The sequence below is a fragment of the Eriocheir sinensis genome, unplaced genomic scaffold (genome assembly GCF_024679095.1).
Source record: "Eriocheir sinensis breed Jianghai 21 unplaced genomic scaffold, ASM2467909v1 Scaffold236, whole genome shotgun sequence".
NCBI classification, from domain to species: domain Eukaryota; kingdom Metazoa; phylum Arthropoda; class Malacostraca; order Decapoda; family Varunidae; genus Eriocheir; species Eriocheir sinensis.
The window spans coordinates 4,071-19,456 of NW_026111539.1; the positions used below are offsets into that span (position 1 = coordinate 4,071).

Sequence of the window (15,386 nt, forward strand, 5' to 3'; positions counted from 1 at the left end):
GAACAAACAGAAGAAAAAAAAACTTACTGATAAAAACAAACAGAAAACGTGAATATTCATACGCCAGAAAAAAAAACACCATTGACCTACACACACACACACACACACACACACACACACACGTCTATGATAAAAAAAAAAAAAGGCTTCACTTCACCTGGACTTCACTTTCACTCTTTCGTTTTATACAAGCCTCCTCACGACGCTGTTTTCTTTCTTTTGTTCTTTTTTTTTTATATATTCTTCTTTGGGTTTCGTCTTATCTCTGAAACACGCTTCATTTTTGCACGCGAGCTCTGTTTTTTTTTTTTTTCGTGTTTTTTTTAACTATTTTCCTTGGGTGTTTTTTTCTCATTTTCTTCATATTTGGTGTTATTTTTTATATTATTGTTATTTCCTTCATCTTGTGTTTTTTTCTGTTTTTTGTTTTACTTTATTTTCTTTTGTTTTTTTATTATTTTCTTCATATTTGGTGATATTTTTTGTTATTATTGTTATTTTCTTCATCTTATGTTTTTTTTCGTTTTTTTATTTTATTTTCTTTGGTTTTTTTTTTTATTATTTTCTTCATATTTGGTGTTAATTTTTGCTATTATTGTTATTTCCTTCATCATATGTTTTTTTTCTCGTTTTTTTAACTTTCTTTTCTTTTTATTATTTTCTCCTTCATCTTTTGTTATTTACTGGTGTTATTTTTTTCATCTTTTTTTTTTGGGGGGGGGGGGGGGTAAATAATTGCTTAGTCAAACTTTTATTCTACGTTGTTTTACTCTTGACAATCTCCATTTTCTTTTGTTAAATTTGATCTAAATATCTATCTTCTTCAAGCAAGTTTTTTATTTGTCGTTTTTAATCTATTATTTTTCTGGGGGTATTACTGTTATTTTTTTCATCTTTTATGTGTTTTATTGTTGGTATTTTTGGTAAGTTAATTTTCAGTCAAAATTTTACACAATATTATTTTGGCAATTTTTTCCTGCTACTTTTTCATCTTACTTATTTTTTTGCTTTGAAGACCTAAATTCATATCTTCTTTAAGCATAATAATTCGTTCTTCTCTAATTCGGTTTATTCTTATTCGGTTCCATTCTGATTTACTTCTTTTTCCAGTCCTTTTATCATCGTTCATCTTATTCCGTTTTTAAGTTCAATTTTTCTGATTTATTTTTTTATATTTTTCTTCGTTCTTCTGGTTCCGTTTTTTTCATTTGACTTTTTTTTCCATCTCCTACTTACTTTTTTTATCCATCTTAGTCATTTTTCCTTTTCGATTTACTTTTTTATATTTTTCTTCGTTCTTCTGGTTGCGTTTTTTAATTTGACTTTTTTTTATCCATCTCTTACTTACTTACTTTTTTCTCCATCTTTTCTTATGTATTTTTCCTTTCCCGTGATTGCACTGACCCGGTACTGCACTGGACTATATTAATAATTTTTTGCTTTTTTTCTAATGCGTTTTCAAAGTTCGGTTTTCGCACAGATATTCTTTTTCAATACTCCTTTTCTAACGTGTATTATTATTATTGTTTCCGTCACCTGTTTTTTTTTCTTCATCTTCGTTTAACTATTACATGGAAACTTTTTTTTAGGTTACATTACTTTAGACCATTATTTCCACCCGCTGTGTGTGTGTGTGTGTGTGTGTGTGTGTAGTTTTTACAGGTCAGAACATAAAAAAAATACTTCCTTACATAATACGCTTTCTCCCGTTTTTCTTACGTTTTTTATATATTTTTTTTCCCCTAATAGTTTCGTCACTTTGTTTTGAGGGAATGGAAGAGAGAGAGAGAAAGGAATGCGCATAACAGGAAGAGTGTTTTATTTGTCTTTTAAATCGTGTGTTTTTTCCTAGATACTTTCAAACACGACGCCCGTCAGAAAAAAAAGAGAAGGAAAAAAAACAGAATAACATCTCTCTCTCTCTCTCTCTCTCTCGAGAGAGAGAGAGAGAGAGAGAGAGATAACATACACGGTGTAAGGTAATAGGAACAGACAGGTGACAGGTGACCAAAAGTATTTCCCCGAAGAATATTTTTGGCGGGAAAGGCGAAAAGGCAAAAAAGATAGGAGTATCAGAATAGACGGCATAGAAAATGATGCTCCTAATGATCCGTACATAGTAGTAGTGGTAGTAGTAGTAGTAGTAGTAGTAGTAGTAGTAGTAAGGAAGTAAAGGGGGTTCTAGACGCGATAGATGATAGGGTGTTATATATAGATTTAAAGCTAAGTAGTATTAGTGATATGGTTGGATGCCAGTCATTAGCGAACAGAGTTGGGGCTAATGACCTCCAAGCTATGGAGCCCTCCATGATTATGTGTCGGGAAAATAAACATGGGTGGAGGTATCTTTTTATGTAGTAGAAAAAAAAGTAGTGATAGTAGTAGTAGTAGTAGTAGTAGTAGTAGTAGTAGTAGTAGTTGTAGTAGTAGTAGCAGTAGTAGTAGTAGTAGTAGTAGTAGTAGTAGTAGTAGTAGCAGCAGTAACAATAATAATAATAATAATAATAATAATAATAATAATAATAATAATAATAATAATTTTTTTTTTTTTTTTTTTTTTTTTTTTTTTACGTTGTTGCCTATTGCGCCGGTAGGCATCTTCCCGGTGGGGCCTGATGGTCGGCCCAAGGCTTCTTCCAGGTGGGGCCTGATGGTCGGCCCAGCCCGTTCTGGCGCAGGCGAGTGTTTATAGTGGCGCCATCTTGCATTGGCTCATGCTGGAACTCGTACTTGATTCGCTTGGACAGCTTCCTCTAGAGTCCGGGTTGATGGGTGGTCTTCAGGACAGCATGTGGGTAGTTTTAAGCCACTCGGCGGTGACCGAAAAATCCGAGTGGTACCGTGAGGATTCATACCCTCGTCGTCCATCACGCGGCGAATGTGGGTCCAGTACGCTATTATTAATAATAATAATAATAATAATAATAATAATAATAATAATAATAATAATAATAATAATAATAATAATAATAAAACTACTACTACTACTACTACTACTACTACTACTACTACTACTACTACTACTACTAATAATAATAATAATAATAATAATAATAATAATATATCAACGATTACAAAAACTAATGAGAAAAATGTGAAGAAGTAGAAGAAGAAGAAGAAGAAGAAAACAAACAAACAAAAAAGCGCTTATGCAATAATTGTTTAACTAGTGACACTTCTTTTTCTTTTACTGCCCAGTAAGAGAGAGAGAGAGAGAGAGAGAGAGAGAGAGATTGATAGGGTGGTCAGGGAATACATCATTGTTACCTAAGGCATCATACTCCTCCTCCTCCTCCTCCTCCTTCTCCTCCTCCTCCACCTCCTCCGCTCTTCCTCGCGTGATAAAAGTAGTGTACTGTCAACCGGGTTTCACAAGTGTCTCGGAAGAAAATAAATTGGAAAGTAGAGAGAGACAGATTCCCACCTCCGTACGTGTGTGTGTTTGCGTGTGTGTGTGTGTGTGTGTGTGTGTGTGTGTGTGTGTGTGTGTGTGTGTGTGTGATGATATGCGCTGAGCTACGCACGCTCACAGACACACACAACATACATACATACACACCACTTCTCTCTCGTTCTTTATTGTATTTTTCAATGTTAATTTTCCCCTGTTGTAGAGATGCTTATGAAATTTCGTGGTTAATAATACATATAGTTATGATTAGGATGAAAAGGGGTGGGACTAGAAAGGGACAGGTGAGGGGGAAGATAAGGAGGAGAAAGAGGATAAGAATGATGAATATGATGATGATGATGATGATGATGATTTGGAGGAGGAGGAATAGGAGGAGGCGGAGGAGATTCAAGAGGACGAAAATGAAATATAAAATCAAAGGTGAATGGGGAACTTATCACAAAAGAAGAGAGGTAGGAAATTGACTTCAGAGTTTGGGAGAGAAATAGGAGGAGCAGGTGAAGTATTTGATATGAGATGGAGACCAGCCACCAGAAAACTTGTTAGCTTATGACGAGGCTGCTGCTTTAGAGACATACATAATCTATTCTTCAATCTCCTCAGTGACTTGCATCTGCGGGGCGTGGGTACGAGAGCCTTCAATTGACGACTGTCGCAACGAAGCAACAGCCTATGCGAGCTTTAAATGTGCTTTTTCTTGTTTGCATTGACAACTTTTACAAGACAGATTCATCACGTCAAGAGAAAATGGTCTGGCAAACGTTGCATCACTTAGCTTGGATCATGTGCGTGTTATTCCAAGGCATGTGTTCGTTTGCAGCTTAAAGATTATTGTGAGTGATAGATGTTACTGAACTTGTACACATACTTGAAGACATGTATCGTGTTTAATGTGTTTTCCTTTTTTTTTAAGCGTAAAGAATTTGAGTTGAGTGAAGGAAAAGAAGAAGAAGAAGAAGAAGAAGAAGAAGAAGAAGAAGAAGAAGAAGTGATTTCATACGACTTTGTCCTCTACAAGGATATAATTTTCGAGGTAGGTAGAAAAACTCTCTTCAGCTATTCGGTGTCCTCAAAATTTGGGAGCCAGGACTGCAATGCGTATTCCAGGTGAGGTCTTACCATGAGTTATACAAACACATTACTCCTGGCGTCTGACAAGTTCCCCGCGATGAGCCCGAGGTCAGTTACTTGTGGGAAGGTTCTTCACTCATTTACGTACGGTTTCTATTTGAGACTTTACGCTCGTAGGACTGAAGACCATTTGCCACTTTTCGAACCATCAAATAAATCTCAGCTCTCTATATATTTCTGTCCGTTTTAGTGGCTTAACAAATGGCCGCGCAGAAGATTCCCCCTCTTCCCTTCTCCCTTTACAATGACATCCGCTAATTTCGAAATGGAGAATTCTTGTCTAACCGGTTGCCGCCGAATTACAGTATAAAACATGTGTCAGGAGTGGGATTCGAACCCACGCCCGGAAGACCGGACTGCGACCTGAACGCAGCGCCTTGGACCGCTCGGCCATCCTGACTTGTTGGAGAGGGAAGAGAAGGAGGGAGATAAGAATGAGGAGGAGGAAGAAGAAAGAGTAGTCGTAGTAGTAGTAGTAGTAGTAGTAGTAGTAGTAGTAGTAGTAGTAGTAGTAGTAGTAGTGGTGGTGGTGGTGGTAGCAGTAGAAGACGAAGACGAAGAAGAAGAAGATGATGATATGAAAAAAGAAAAAAAGCAGAAAGGAAGAAGTAACAGGTAATTTTCACGTCAGAAGAATAATCTCTCTCTCTCTCTCTCTCTCTCTCTCTCTCTCTCTCCTTCAAAATAGAGAGATAGAAAGATAAATAGAGAGAGAGAGAGAGAGAGAGAGAGAGAGAGAGAGAGAGAGAGATGGAGAAAAAAAGAAAGGGAAAACCGTAAGGGAAAGAAATTGGAGATAAAGAAGAAGGGATGGAAGGAAAAATAGCAGGAGAAAGTGAAGAAAAAGAGAAAAGAGAGATTACCGAAAAAAAGACAAACACCAAGAAGAAGAAGAAGAAAAAGAAGAAGAAGAAGAGGAAGAAAAAGAAGAAATTTGTGACGTGAAGGAAGGAGGAGCGATGGAGGAGGTGGAGAGGAAGAGAATGGAGGAAAGGAGGTAAGGTTATGAGAGGGAAAAAAAGTGGATGAAAGACAAGATAGAAGGGAGGAAAGAGAAAAATGAGAGGAAAGGAAGAGAGAGACGGGAAAATACAAAGGAAAATAAAAAGAGAGAGAGGTCACTGTGTTGGGTAGGGCGGGAAGAGGAAGAGAGGGAGAGATAAACGAAAGAGAAGGGAAACCGGAAGAGGAGGGAAAGGGAAGGGGAACGGAGGTGATGGAGAGAGGGAAAAGGAAAGAAATGGAGTAGGAAACGATAAAGGGAAAGCAAGGAAAAAGAAAGGAAGGGTGAGATGGGAAGGGTAAAAAAGGGAAGGTAATGTAAGGGTAACGAAAATTGGGATGGAAAGGAAGCGGAAAGGAGGGGGGAAATGAGAAGAGGGAAGGAAAGGGATGGGGTGGGAAACGATGGAAGAAGAAAGAAAGTGAAGGGAAGTGATGGGAAGGGTAAAAGAGGGAAAATATGGAAAGGGAAGGGAAAGAAAGGGAAGGGAAAGGAACATAAGAGAAGGGAACAGAAAGGAAGGGAAGGGAAGGGAAGGGTCGAGAAGGGAAGGGAAGCAAAGCGAAAGGAAGAAAAGGGAAGGGAAGGGAAGGGAAGAGAAGTAAAGGGAAGGGAAGGGAAGGGAAGGGAACAGAAGAGAGGGGAAGAGAAGGGAAGGGAAGGGAAGGGAAGGGAAGGGAAGGGAGAGGAAAGCATGATAGCAAAGAGACAGGAAATTCTTGACCACTGTTTCTTTTTTGTTGCTCTCATTTGTTTTGACCTGCTTGTGTGTGTGTGTGTGTGTGTGTGTGTGTGTGTGTGTGTGTGTGTGTGTGTGTAATTGTTTCTGTAATGATGGTGATGATGGTGGTGGTGGTGGTGGTGCCTGCGGTGGTGATGGTGATGCAGATGGTGGTGATGGAGGTGAGGTCAGTGCCTGGGGGAAGTTAATTATCTGTGGTGAGGTAATGGTGATGATTTATATGTGTGGTGGTGATGGTGGTGGTGATGGTGATGACGTTTTCTATGTGGACGCTTCTTTCACTATCACCACCATCGCTATCATCACCACCACCACCATCATCACCACCACCATCACCACCACTATGAAGGAGCAGAGAAGAGATGGGAACGTAAAATAGGGAGAATGAGTGAGAATGAAAGAATAGGAATAATCAGGAAGGGAAGGGAGGGTAAGGAAAGGGAAGATGGGATAAGGGAAGAAAGGGGAAAGAAAGGGATGGGATGTCAATCGATGGGAGAGGAATGAAAGGGGAGGGAAGGGAAGAGAAAGGAAGGGAAGGGAAGACTGGAATGGATGAAAGAGGGAAGGGAAGGAAAGGAAAACGAAAAAAAAATGGGATGAGAAGGGGAAAATAGGGTAGATAAAGGAAGGGAAGGGAAAGGAAGGCTGGGAGGGATGAAAGAGGAAAGGGAAGGAAAGGAAAACGAAAAAAAAATGGGATGAGAAGGGTAAAATAGGGCAGATAAAGGAAGGGAAGGGAAGGGAAGGGAAGGGAAGGGAAGACTGGGATGGATGAAAGAGGAAAGGAAAGGAAAGGAAAACGAAAAAAATGGGATGAGAAGGGTAAAATAGGGTAAGTAAAGGAAGGGAGGGAAGGGAAGGGAAGGGAAGGGTAGGCTGGGAGGGGTAAAAAAAAGTGAAGGAAAGGAACAAAAGGGAGGAAGGAAGCAAAACGGTCATAAGAAACGAAACTGGGCGAAATGAAACTATAAATAAAAACAACAACAACAACATTAACTACACATAACACACTGACACAGGTTCGGGTTATGTAATGTATCCGGCGACATAATTATATATATAACAATTAAGATATTTACTTAGGTATTGGTTTTACTTACTCTGATGGTATAAGCCTCTTTCCTTCCTCCTCGTATTCTTTCTATTTATTTATCTATTTATTTTTTACAACAAAGGAGGCAGCTCAAGGGCACAAAAAAATTAAACAATAATAAAAAAAAAAGCCCGCTACTCGCTGCTCCCGCCACCACCTCATCACCACCGTCACTATCATCACCATCACCACCATCAACGCTACTATGAAGATGCGGAAGAGAAGGGATGGAAACGTAGGGCAATAGGGCAATGAAATGACCCTTCCAACCCACCCTTCCCTCCCCTTCCCTTCCCTTTCTTTCCTCTTCCATCGACTGACACCCCATCCCTCCCTCTCTTTCCCTTCCTTCCCTCATCTCATCTCACCCTCCCAACCCACCCTTCCCTCCCCTTCCCTTCCCTTTCCCTTCCATCGACTGACCTCATCTCATCCCTTCCCTTTCTTTCCTCTTCCATCGACTGACACCCCATCCTCCTCTCTTTCCTTCCTTCCTCATCTCATCCCACCACCCCAACTCACTCCTTCTTTCTCCCTTTCTTTCCTCTTCCATCGACTGACACCCCATCCCTCCCTCATCTCATCTCCCTTCCCCCTCATTTTCCTTCCTATATTTTTCCTATGCTTTCATTCTCACTCTGTCTCCTTATCTATTTTAATGTTTCCATCCCTTTTTTTTATCTTATATCCCCGACGGTAAATGGCGTATGGTGTACACGGACATCAGCGGAGGACAGGCGACCCACCCTTAGGTCCACTTTCATGTTTAATCTTCTCCTATTTATCATATCCACTCTTCTATTCATCTTATTTATACTCCTTACCCTATTTATGCTATTTCTCAAGCTTTCCTTTTCACCTTCCACCAATCATTCGTTCCGGCTTCTAGCGGTAACAGTTTCATTTTAATTATTCCTGTTTATTCACTTATCATCATTCTTTATTATCATGATTATCTTTCTTTCTGTTATTATCTTTGTCTTATTCTTATTCTTCTGTCTTATTGTCTTTCTCTCTTGTTACCCTGACGATACATGAGCGAACTGATCTTTTTTTTTTTTTTACTTTTATTTATCGTTATCATTGTCATCAGTATCACAACTCCTCCTCCTCCTACTACTACTACTATTATTACTATTACTGTTACTACTACTACTACTACTACTACTACTACATCCAGGTCAAAGTTCGTTCCCATAAGACCATTAACTCAGGTCCTCAGGTGAGTAACGAAAGAAAGAGAGAAAGACCGCTGCGAAACACTTTTTTTTTTTTTTTTAGATTCCTTTTTTTTTTCTTTTCTTTTTTATACCAAGGAAAGTGAAAGTTGTTCCCTGAAACGAGTCTCCGGGGAGGGAGTTCTCTTCTCGGCCACACGCTAATATGTAATAGTCTTTTTTTTTTTCGTGTGTGTGTGTGTGTGTGTGTGTGTGTGTGTGTGTGTGTGTGTGTGTGTCGCTGTGTGTCTTTCCTTCTCTTGGTTTGTCTGTGTTTGTTTGTTTGTTTGCTTGTTTGTTGGTGTTTGTTTGTTTGTTTGTGTGTTTGTATGTTTGCTTGTCTGTTTGTTTGTTTTTGTCTGTCTGTGTATGTTTGTCAGTCTGTGTTTGTTAGATTGTTTGTAATTGTTTGTTTGTTTGTTTATTTGTTTGCTTGTCTATTTGTTTGTTTTTGTCTGTCTGTGTATGTTTGTCAGTCTGTGTTTGTTAGATTGTTTGTTTGTTTGTTTGTTTGTTTGTTTGCTTGTCTGTTTGTTTGTTCTTGTCTGTTTGTCTATGTATGTTTGTTAGTCTGTGTTTGCTAGATTGTTTGTAATTGTTTGTTTGTTTGTTTGTTTGCTTGTCTGTTTGTTTGTTTTTGTTTGTTTGTCTGTGTTTGTTTGCTAGTCTGTGTTTGCTAGATTGTTTGTAATTGTTTGTTTGTTTGTTAGTCTGTTTGTTTGTTTGTTTGTCTGTTTGTTTTTGTCTGTTTGTCTATGTATATTTGTTAGTCTGTGTTTGTTAGATTGTTTGTAATTGTTTGTTTGTTTGTTAGTCTGTCTGTTTGTTTGTTTGTTTTATCTTTCTACCTATGAATGTATGTATGTATGTAAGTTTATATGTATCAATCCATCTATCTATCTGTCTTTCTATCTATCACTATTTATTTTTTTATCTATATCTTTCTGTCTATCTAACTTTTTTAACATGGAAAATGATCTCCTTTCTTTGACTTTCTAACAATTTATTTTGCTTCAATAAAATGGGTGTTAGTTAGTTCGTTCATCACTGATATTTACCTTAATAGTACTTGTGGTTTTCCTTCCCAAGATGGGTATTCAATATTTTCTGCCTCGTTGATTTATTTTGCGGTTAGCTCGAACTTACAAGAATATAGCAAAGTCGTTCCTCATCTACTCCATTTCTTTTTTTTTTCCAAGACGCGTTCTTGTGTGTAGTATATATGAGAAAAAAGTAATAAAAATGATAGTAGGAATAACAACTATAGCAACATTGATAATAATAATAATGATAACAATAAAAGAAAATAGAACGTAATAGCAACAACACTGATAATAATAATGTCAATACAGGAAATTGTAAAAAAAATAACTAGTCACAATAACAACATCAACCACCACCACCACCACAACAACAACAACAACAACAACAACACCTGCAGCATCCTCTTAACCTTGAGTTGGTCACTGACACGAAAGAGAAAAGGCGACTCGATACCCACCACCTTCATCATCATCATCATCATCATCATCATCATCATCATCCTTATCTTTTTTTCTTTTTTAACCTTACGCAACACTCCGTCACAAATACTCGGGGTCAAAGTCAACGGCTAATACTTCACAAATGTCAAGTACATGAGAATGGGCAACAAGAAAAATAAAAGATACAAAAACAATCATTCTTCAATCTCTCATTACGTCTGATAAGAGTCTTTGATAGCATGATAACGTGTGTCTGTCTGTCTGTCTGTTTGTCTCTCTCTTTCTGTCTGTTCGTCTAATTCTGTGTCTGTGTCTGTGTTTGTGTCTCTGTCTGTCTGTGCGCCTGTTTTTCTCTCTGTCTGTGTTTGTGTCTGTGTCTCTGTCTGTCTGTGTGTCTGTCTCTCTGTCTCTGTCTGTGTCTGTGTCTGTGTCTCTGTCTGTCTGTGTGTCTGTCTCTCTGTCTCTGTCTGTGTCTGTGTCTGTGTTTGTGTCTGTGTCTCTGTCTGTCTGTGCGCCTCTCTCTCTTTCTTTCTCTCTGTGTCTGTGTCTGTGTTTGTGTTTGTGTCTGTCTGTACGCCCCTCTCTCTCTCTCTCTCTCTCTCTCTCTCTCTCTCTCTCTCTCTCTCTCTCTCTCTCTCTCTCTCTCTGTCTGTGTCTGTGTTTGTGTTTGTGTCTCTGTCTGTGTGTCTGTCTCTGTCTGTGTCTGTGTCTATTTGTGTCTGTGTCTCTGTCTGTGTGCCTGTCTCTCTTTCTGTTTGTGTCTGTGTCTGTGTTTGTGTCTGTGTCTGTGTCTGTGTTTGTGTCTGTGTCTCTGTCTGTCTGTGTGTCTCTCTCTCTGTCTGTGTCTGTGTCTCTCTCTCTCTCTCTCTCTCTCTCTCTCTCTCTCTCTCTCTCTCTCTCTCTCTCTCTCTCTCTCTCTCTCTCTCTCTCTCTCTCTCTCTCTCTCTCTCTCTCTCTCTCTCTCTCTCTCTCTCTCTCTCTCTCTCTCTGTATTATTCACATTTCTCCACCTTTCACTCTTTCTCTCCTTTTTCAACACATTTTTAACTTTTTTTATATTTCTTTAACTTAATCTCAACTCCTGGATTTTCTTATTATGTTTTCCTTTCATTTTCTCCCTATCACTCTTTTCATCAGTCAGAGCGTTGTATCATCGTCTGAAACCTCCGATCCTTCAGACTTTTCCAGCCCTTTCAATACGTAACTAAAAAGCCGGGCGGAATAAATAAACAGATGGCTGACACGATGATAGGAAGATAAACGAAGAGAGAGCTATATACAAGAGAATGATTAGTAGGAGATTAGATAAAGTGAAAAGAGAACCAACACACACACACACACACACACACACACGCAAAGCCATTTCATCGGCTCCACAGAGTTTACCAGACCAGCGAGAGGGATGAAAGAATGACGAGGATGGTTAACTCTTGCATAAGGGCTTTGGATATTTTAAAGATTAACGTGTGTATTCCTTAATTGGCCCTTGATATCACCTTTCCTCTTACCTGTTAACACGTAATCACATAACAACCTCCTCCTCCTCGTCCTCCCTCTCTCAATGCCTGAAATATAGCCTACTGATTACTTATCGATGAAGGTTATAAAAACACATCGAGAGAGAGAGAGAGAGAGAGAGAGAGAGAGAGAGAGAACGTGTGTCAATTCTTCTTGCGTTTATTTTTTCTCCTTATATAATTGTCATTCACTGCTTATGCTTTCCCCCTCACCCCCCACCCCCACACGCAAGATAATACCACAAAAAAACATTACATCACCACACAACAGCAACAACAGTAACAACACGCTTCTATCCACCTGCCTATAAAGCCTTCACACTAACAGAATAACACCGCGGGTAAATAAGGACGAAGCATAAAAATAAACGTCGTATTGCGCAAGAGACCAAAGACGGGAAGATTGTATTATCCATCACGCTAGCAGGGAAAGTATTCGTATTATAACCAGGTCGAGGAGGAGGAGGAAGAGGAGGGGGAGGAGAAAGATGAGAAGGAGAAGGAGGAGGAGGAGGAGAAAGAGGAGAAGGAGAAGGAGGAGGAGGAGGAGGAGGAGGAAATTACGAGAGAGGGAGAAAGAGAATGCAAGAAGCAGAAAAGGAGAAGGAAAGAATGAGAAAAGGGAAAGTGGGGAAAAAATATCATTGAAACCCACATAAAAAAACGAGTGAAAGAAAACGGAAGAAAATGTTGAACAAAATGAAAAAACAAAGAAAACGTAGAGAATAGCAAAGAAATTCAGTGAGAGAGAGAGAGAGAGAGAGAGAGAGAGAATATCAAGACATGCGCTATCAGGTTGAGTGGGAGGAGTAACATCAGATGGGATAAGGATGTTCAAGGCTAACTCTTACATTCTCACACTCCAAGGCTGTGTGGAGATACACTGACTCGGATAACAGCCTCACTGCCTCCTTGTTTCCTCCGTCATGGTCACTTGATAGGCATAGACAGTATATAGACAGATAGACATATAGATAGATAGATAGATAGATAGACAGTGATGAAGATTGATAAATAGAAAGAGAGAGACAGACAGACACAGTACAGGTTCCCCCCAAGTACTAAATGGATAAAATGGACTTTTCACTTGGTTGCCGCTTCTTCAGGAATAGGTAACTGATTTCCAGAGGCTCATCTCTTACTTTTTTTTTATAGCAAAGGAAACAGCTGAAGGGAAAGAACAGGAAACCAAGAAAAAAAGGGGAAGGATAAAAGAGTAAACCAAAAACACACAAAAACAGTAAAACACAAAAGTCCGCTGGCTACAAAAAAAGAGGACTGGAAATGCGTCGTGAGAAGAAGAACGAGAAACAAATAAAAGACGGTGGAATAGAGGGGGGGGGGAGGGGGGGGGAGGGTAAAAGAGTAAAACAAACAAACAAAAAAAAAAAAAACCCTAATACAGTTAAACACAAAAGCCCGCAAACTACTATAAAGATGTCTGGAAATGGTGAGGGTGATGGTCGAAAGATAACTACGTCGCTGTAAAAGGAGGCTAACGAACACTGACCCAAATAATCATGATGGTGAATTCAAACGAAGCTCCTCTCCTATGCATACTTATTACGTTATATTTAGTTAAGTATTGTTCAGCCTGACTTCTTTATGGCTCATCTAAGTAGGCTGCAACACACACTCAAGCTTTCATTATTAACAGAATCATAGTGGATGTATACGTATGACCTTTCCTATACTTTATAATTAAAAGGTATATACTTCAATGCCATTTCGGGGATGATTCTTCTCTACATGTTTTTATGGACACACGCTTGAGGTTTCATTATTAACAGAATCATAGTGGTTGTATACATATGACCTTTCCTTAACTTTCTATACTTGGGAAGGTCCGGAGCTAATATGTAAGAATCACAATACTACGAATGACCTTGTTAATTATTAGCCTTATCAGGTAACGTACTTCACGGTAATTTCAGGATGATTCTTCTAAACACTTAAGGTTTGCTCACTAACTGAATCAAATTGGTTGCATGCACATAACTCTTCCTATACTTCTAAATAGCTATAATAATTGCTATACACTTGTTGACAGCTACAGCGTACGTCCCTAACTTTACTTATTTCTAAACAGGTAGCTATACACACTCAAGGCTTCAATATTAGCTGAGTCTTCTTAAATGTCTATATAGCCTTTCCCTTACAAAGTGATTATCAAATACACAACACACTGAAGCCTGCACGTTAATATATCAGCCAACAACTCTTATTTATATTAATAATTCGAACCTTCTAAGCTACAGCCATAAAAGACGATAATTGTTGCTACTATTGCCTAACTTTACTTAACTTTGAGGCCACTAACCTTTCTTTTTGTCTTTTAAACAGGTTTCATTTATCTGAGCTCTCGGATCGCGAAGTCGTGGAGTACCCAAGACCTTCCCTTCATCCTTCCTTTCTTCCCTCCGTCACGCCCTTCCTCCCTTCCCTCACTCCCGCGTCCTTCCTTGCATCGGGAACGCGTACCCACACTGTCTGGGTGCCGCTGACCTGACACACTGCCACGGCTGGGTCCGCTACTTTTGTCCATATTCCTTTCATTAATTTTTTTCTCGTTTCACGTCCCTCTGATGGTTTGTTGAGGAATTTATATCTACCAAGTAAGGGTGGATCAAATGCAACTATATTTGTATTTGAATTATATTTAAATACAATTTCAATGCATTTGTATTTGTAATTGTATTTTGGCATCCAGAAGAAAAGTATCTTGTATTTTAATTAGTATTTCAACACTTGCCAGTGTTACAGGAAGTAAGATAGTTAGCCTTAAAATAGCATACTGCCTGTAATACTAACAAGTGTCGAAATAAAAATTCAAATACAAAATACTTTTTCTTCTGGATGCAGTGCATCGTCGGCACCTTCTGAGAGGGTGTTAGCAAATTTGCATTTGTATTTTTGCATCATAACGTCACAAGTACTTGTATTTATATTTAAATAAAAAAAAAAATAACTATTTTATCCATATATCTATCTATCCGTATATTTATGTATCTATCTACCTATCCATCTATCTATCTGTTTATTCCAATCTACCAATAACTGCTTGTATATTAGTCTATATCAAATTCTTAGTTGTTTCTCTATTTGATTTTCTCCTTACGTTTCTTCATCTATCTAATTAACTATCTATATGTCAATCCGTCTATCTACCTATCTATCTGTCTGTCTATCTGTGTGTCTATCTGTCTGTCTATCTGTATGTTTGTCTGTCTGTGTCTATCAACCTATCTACCTGTTTATTTCTATGTATGTGTGTGTTTATGGTATTTATGAGACGGAGGCTGAGTGGTTAGCATGACGGCGCCGCGTCCAGGACGACGCGGGTTACCGCCCCTCCCGGTGCCACAAGCTGAGATTTGAGTCACCCCCGAGTGGCCTAAGACTACCCACATGCCGTGCAGAGGACCACCGATCAACCCGGACTCTAGATTCTCTCCCTAAAAGAGAGGGTCATTAAGGAGCTCCGGGGGGGGGCAGCATGAGCCAAGCAAGGTGGCGTCATTATAAACACTTGCCTGCGCCACAACGGGCTGGGGCCGACCATCAGACCCCACCAAGAAAGCCTACCGGTGTCATAGGCGGAAAAGTAAAGATAAAAATATATCTATCTATACCTCTGTGATGGATGCGTCAAAAGCATTTCATCATGGTGTGTGAAGGGTCTTGTCTTGTTATAGAATGATTGGTGGAGCAAGGAAGAGCGTCCCCAATCCTCAGTTTAGTGTTGGTATATTAATAATCACACATTCATATTCTGTCTGCCTAG

General features: G+C 39.0%; 1 non-coding gene across 1 annotated transcript; it reads right to left on the reverse strand.

The window, feature by feature from the left end:
- Positions 1 to 4,859: 4,859 nt before the first annotated feature.
- On the reverse strand, positions 4,860 to 4,943 carry Trnal-cag (transfer RNA leucine (anticodon CAG)). Its single transcript has one exon. It is a non-coding gene; the product is annotated as a tRNA-Leu (tRNA).
- Between the last annotated feature and the right edge of the window lie 10,443 nt (positions 4,944 to 15,386).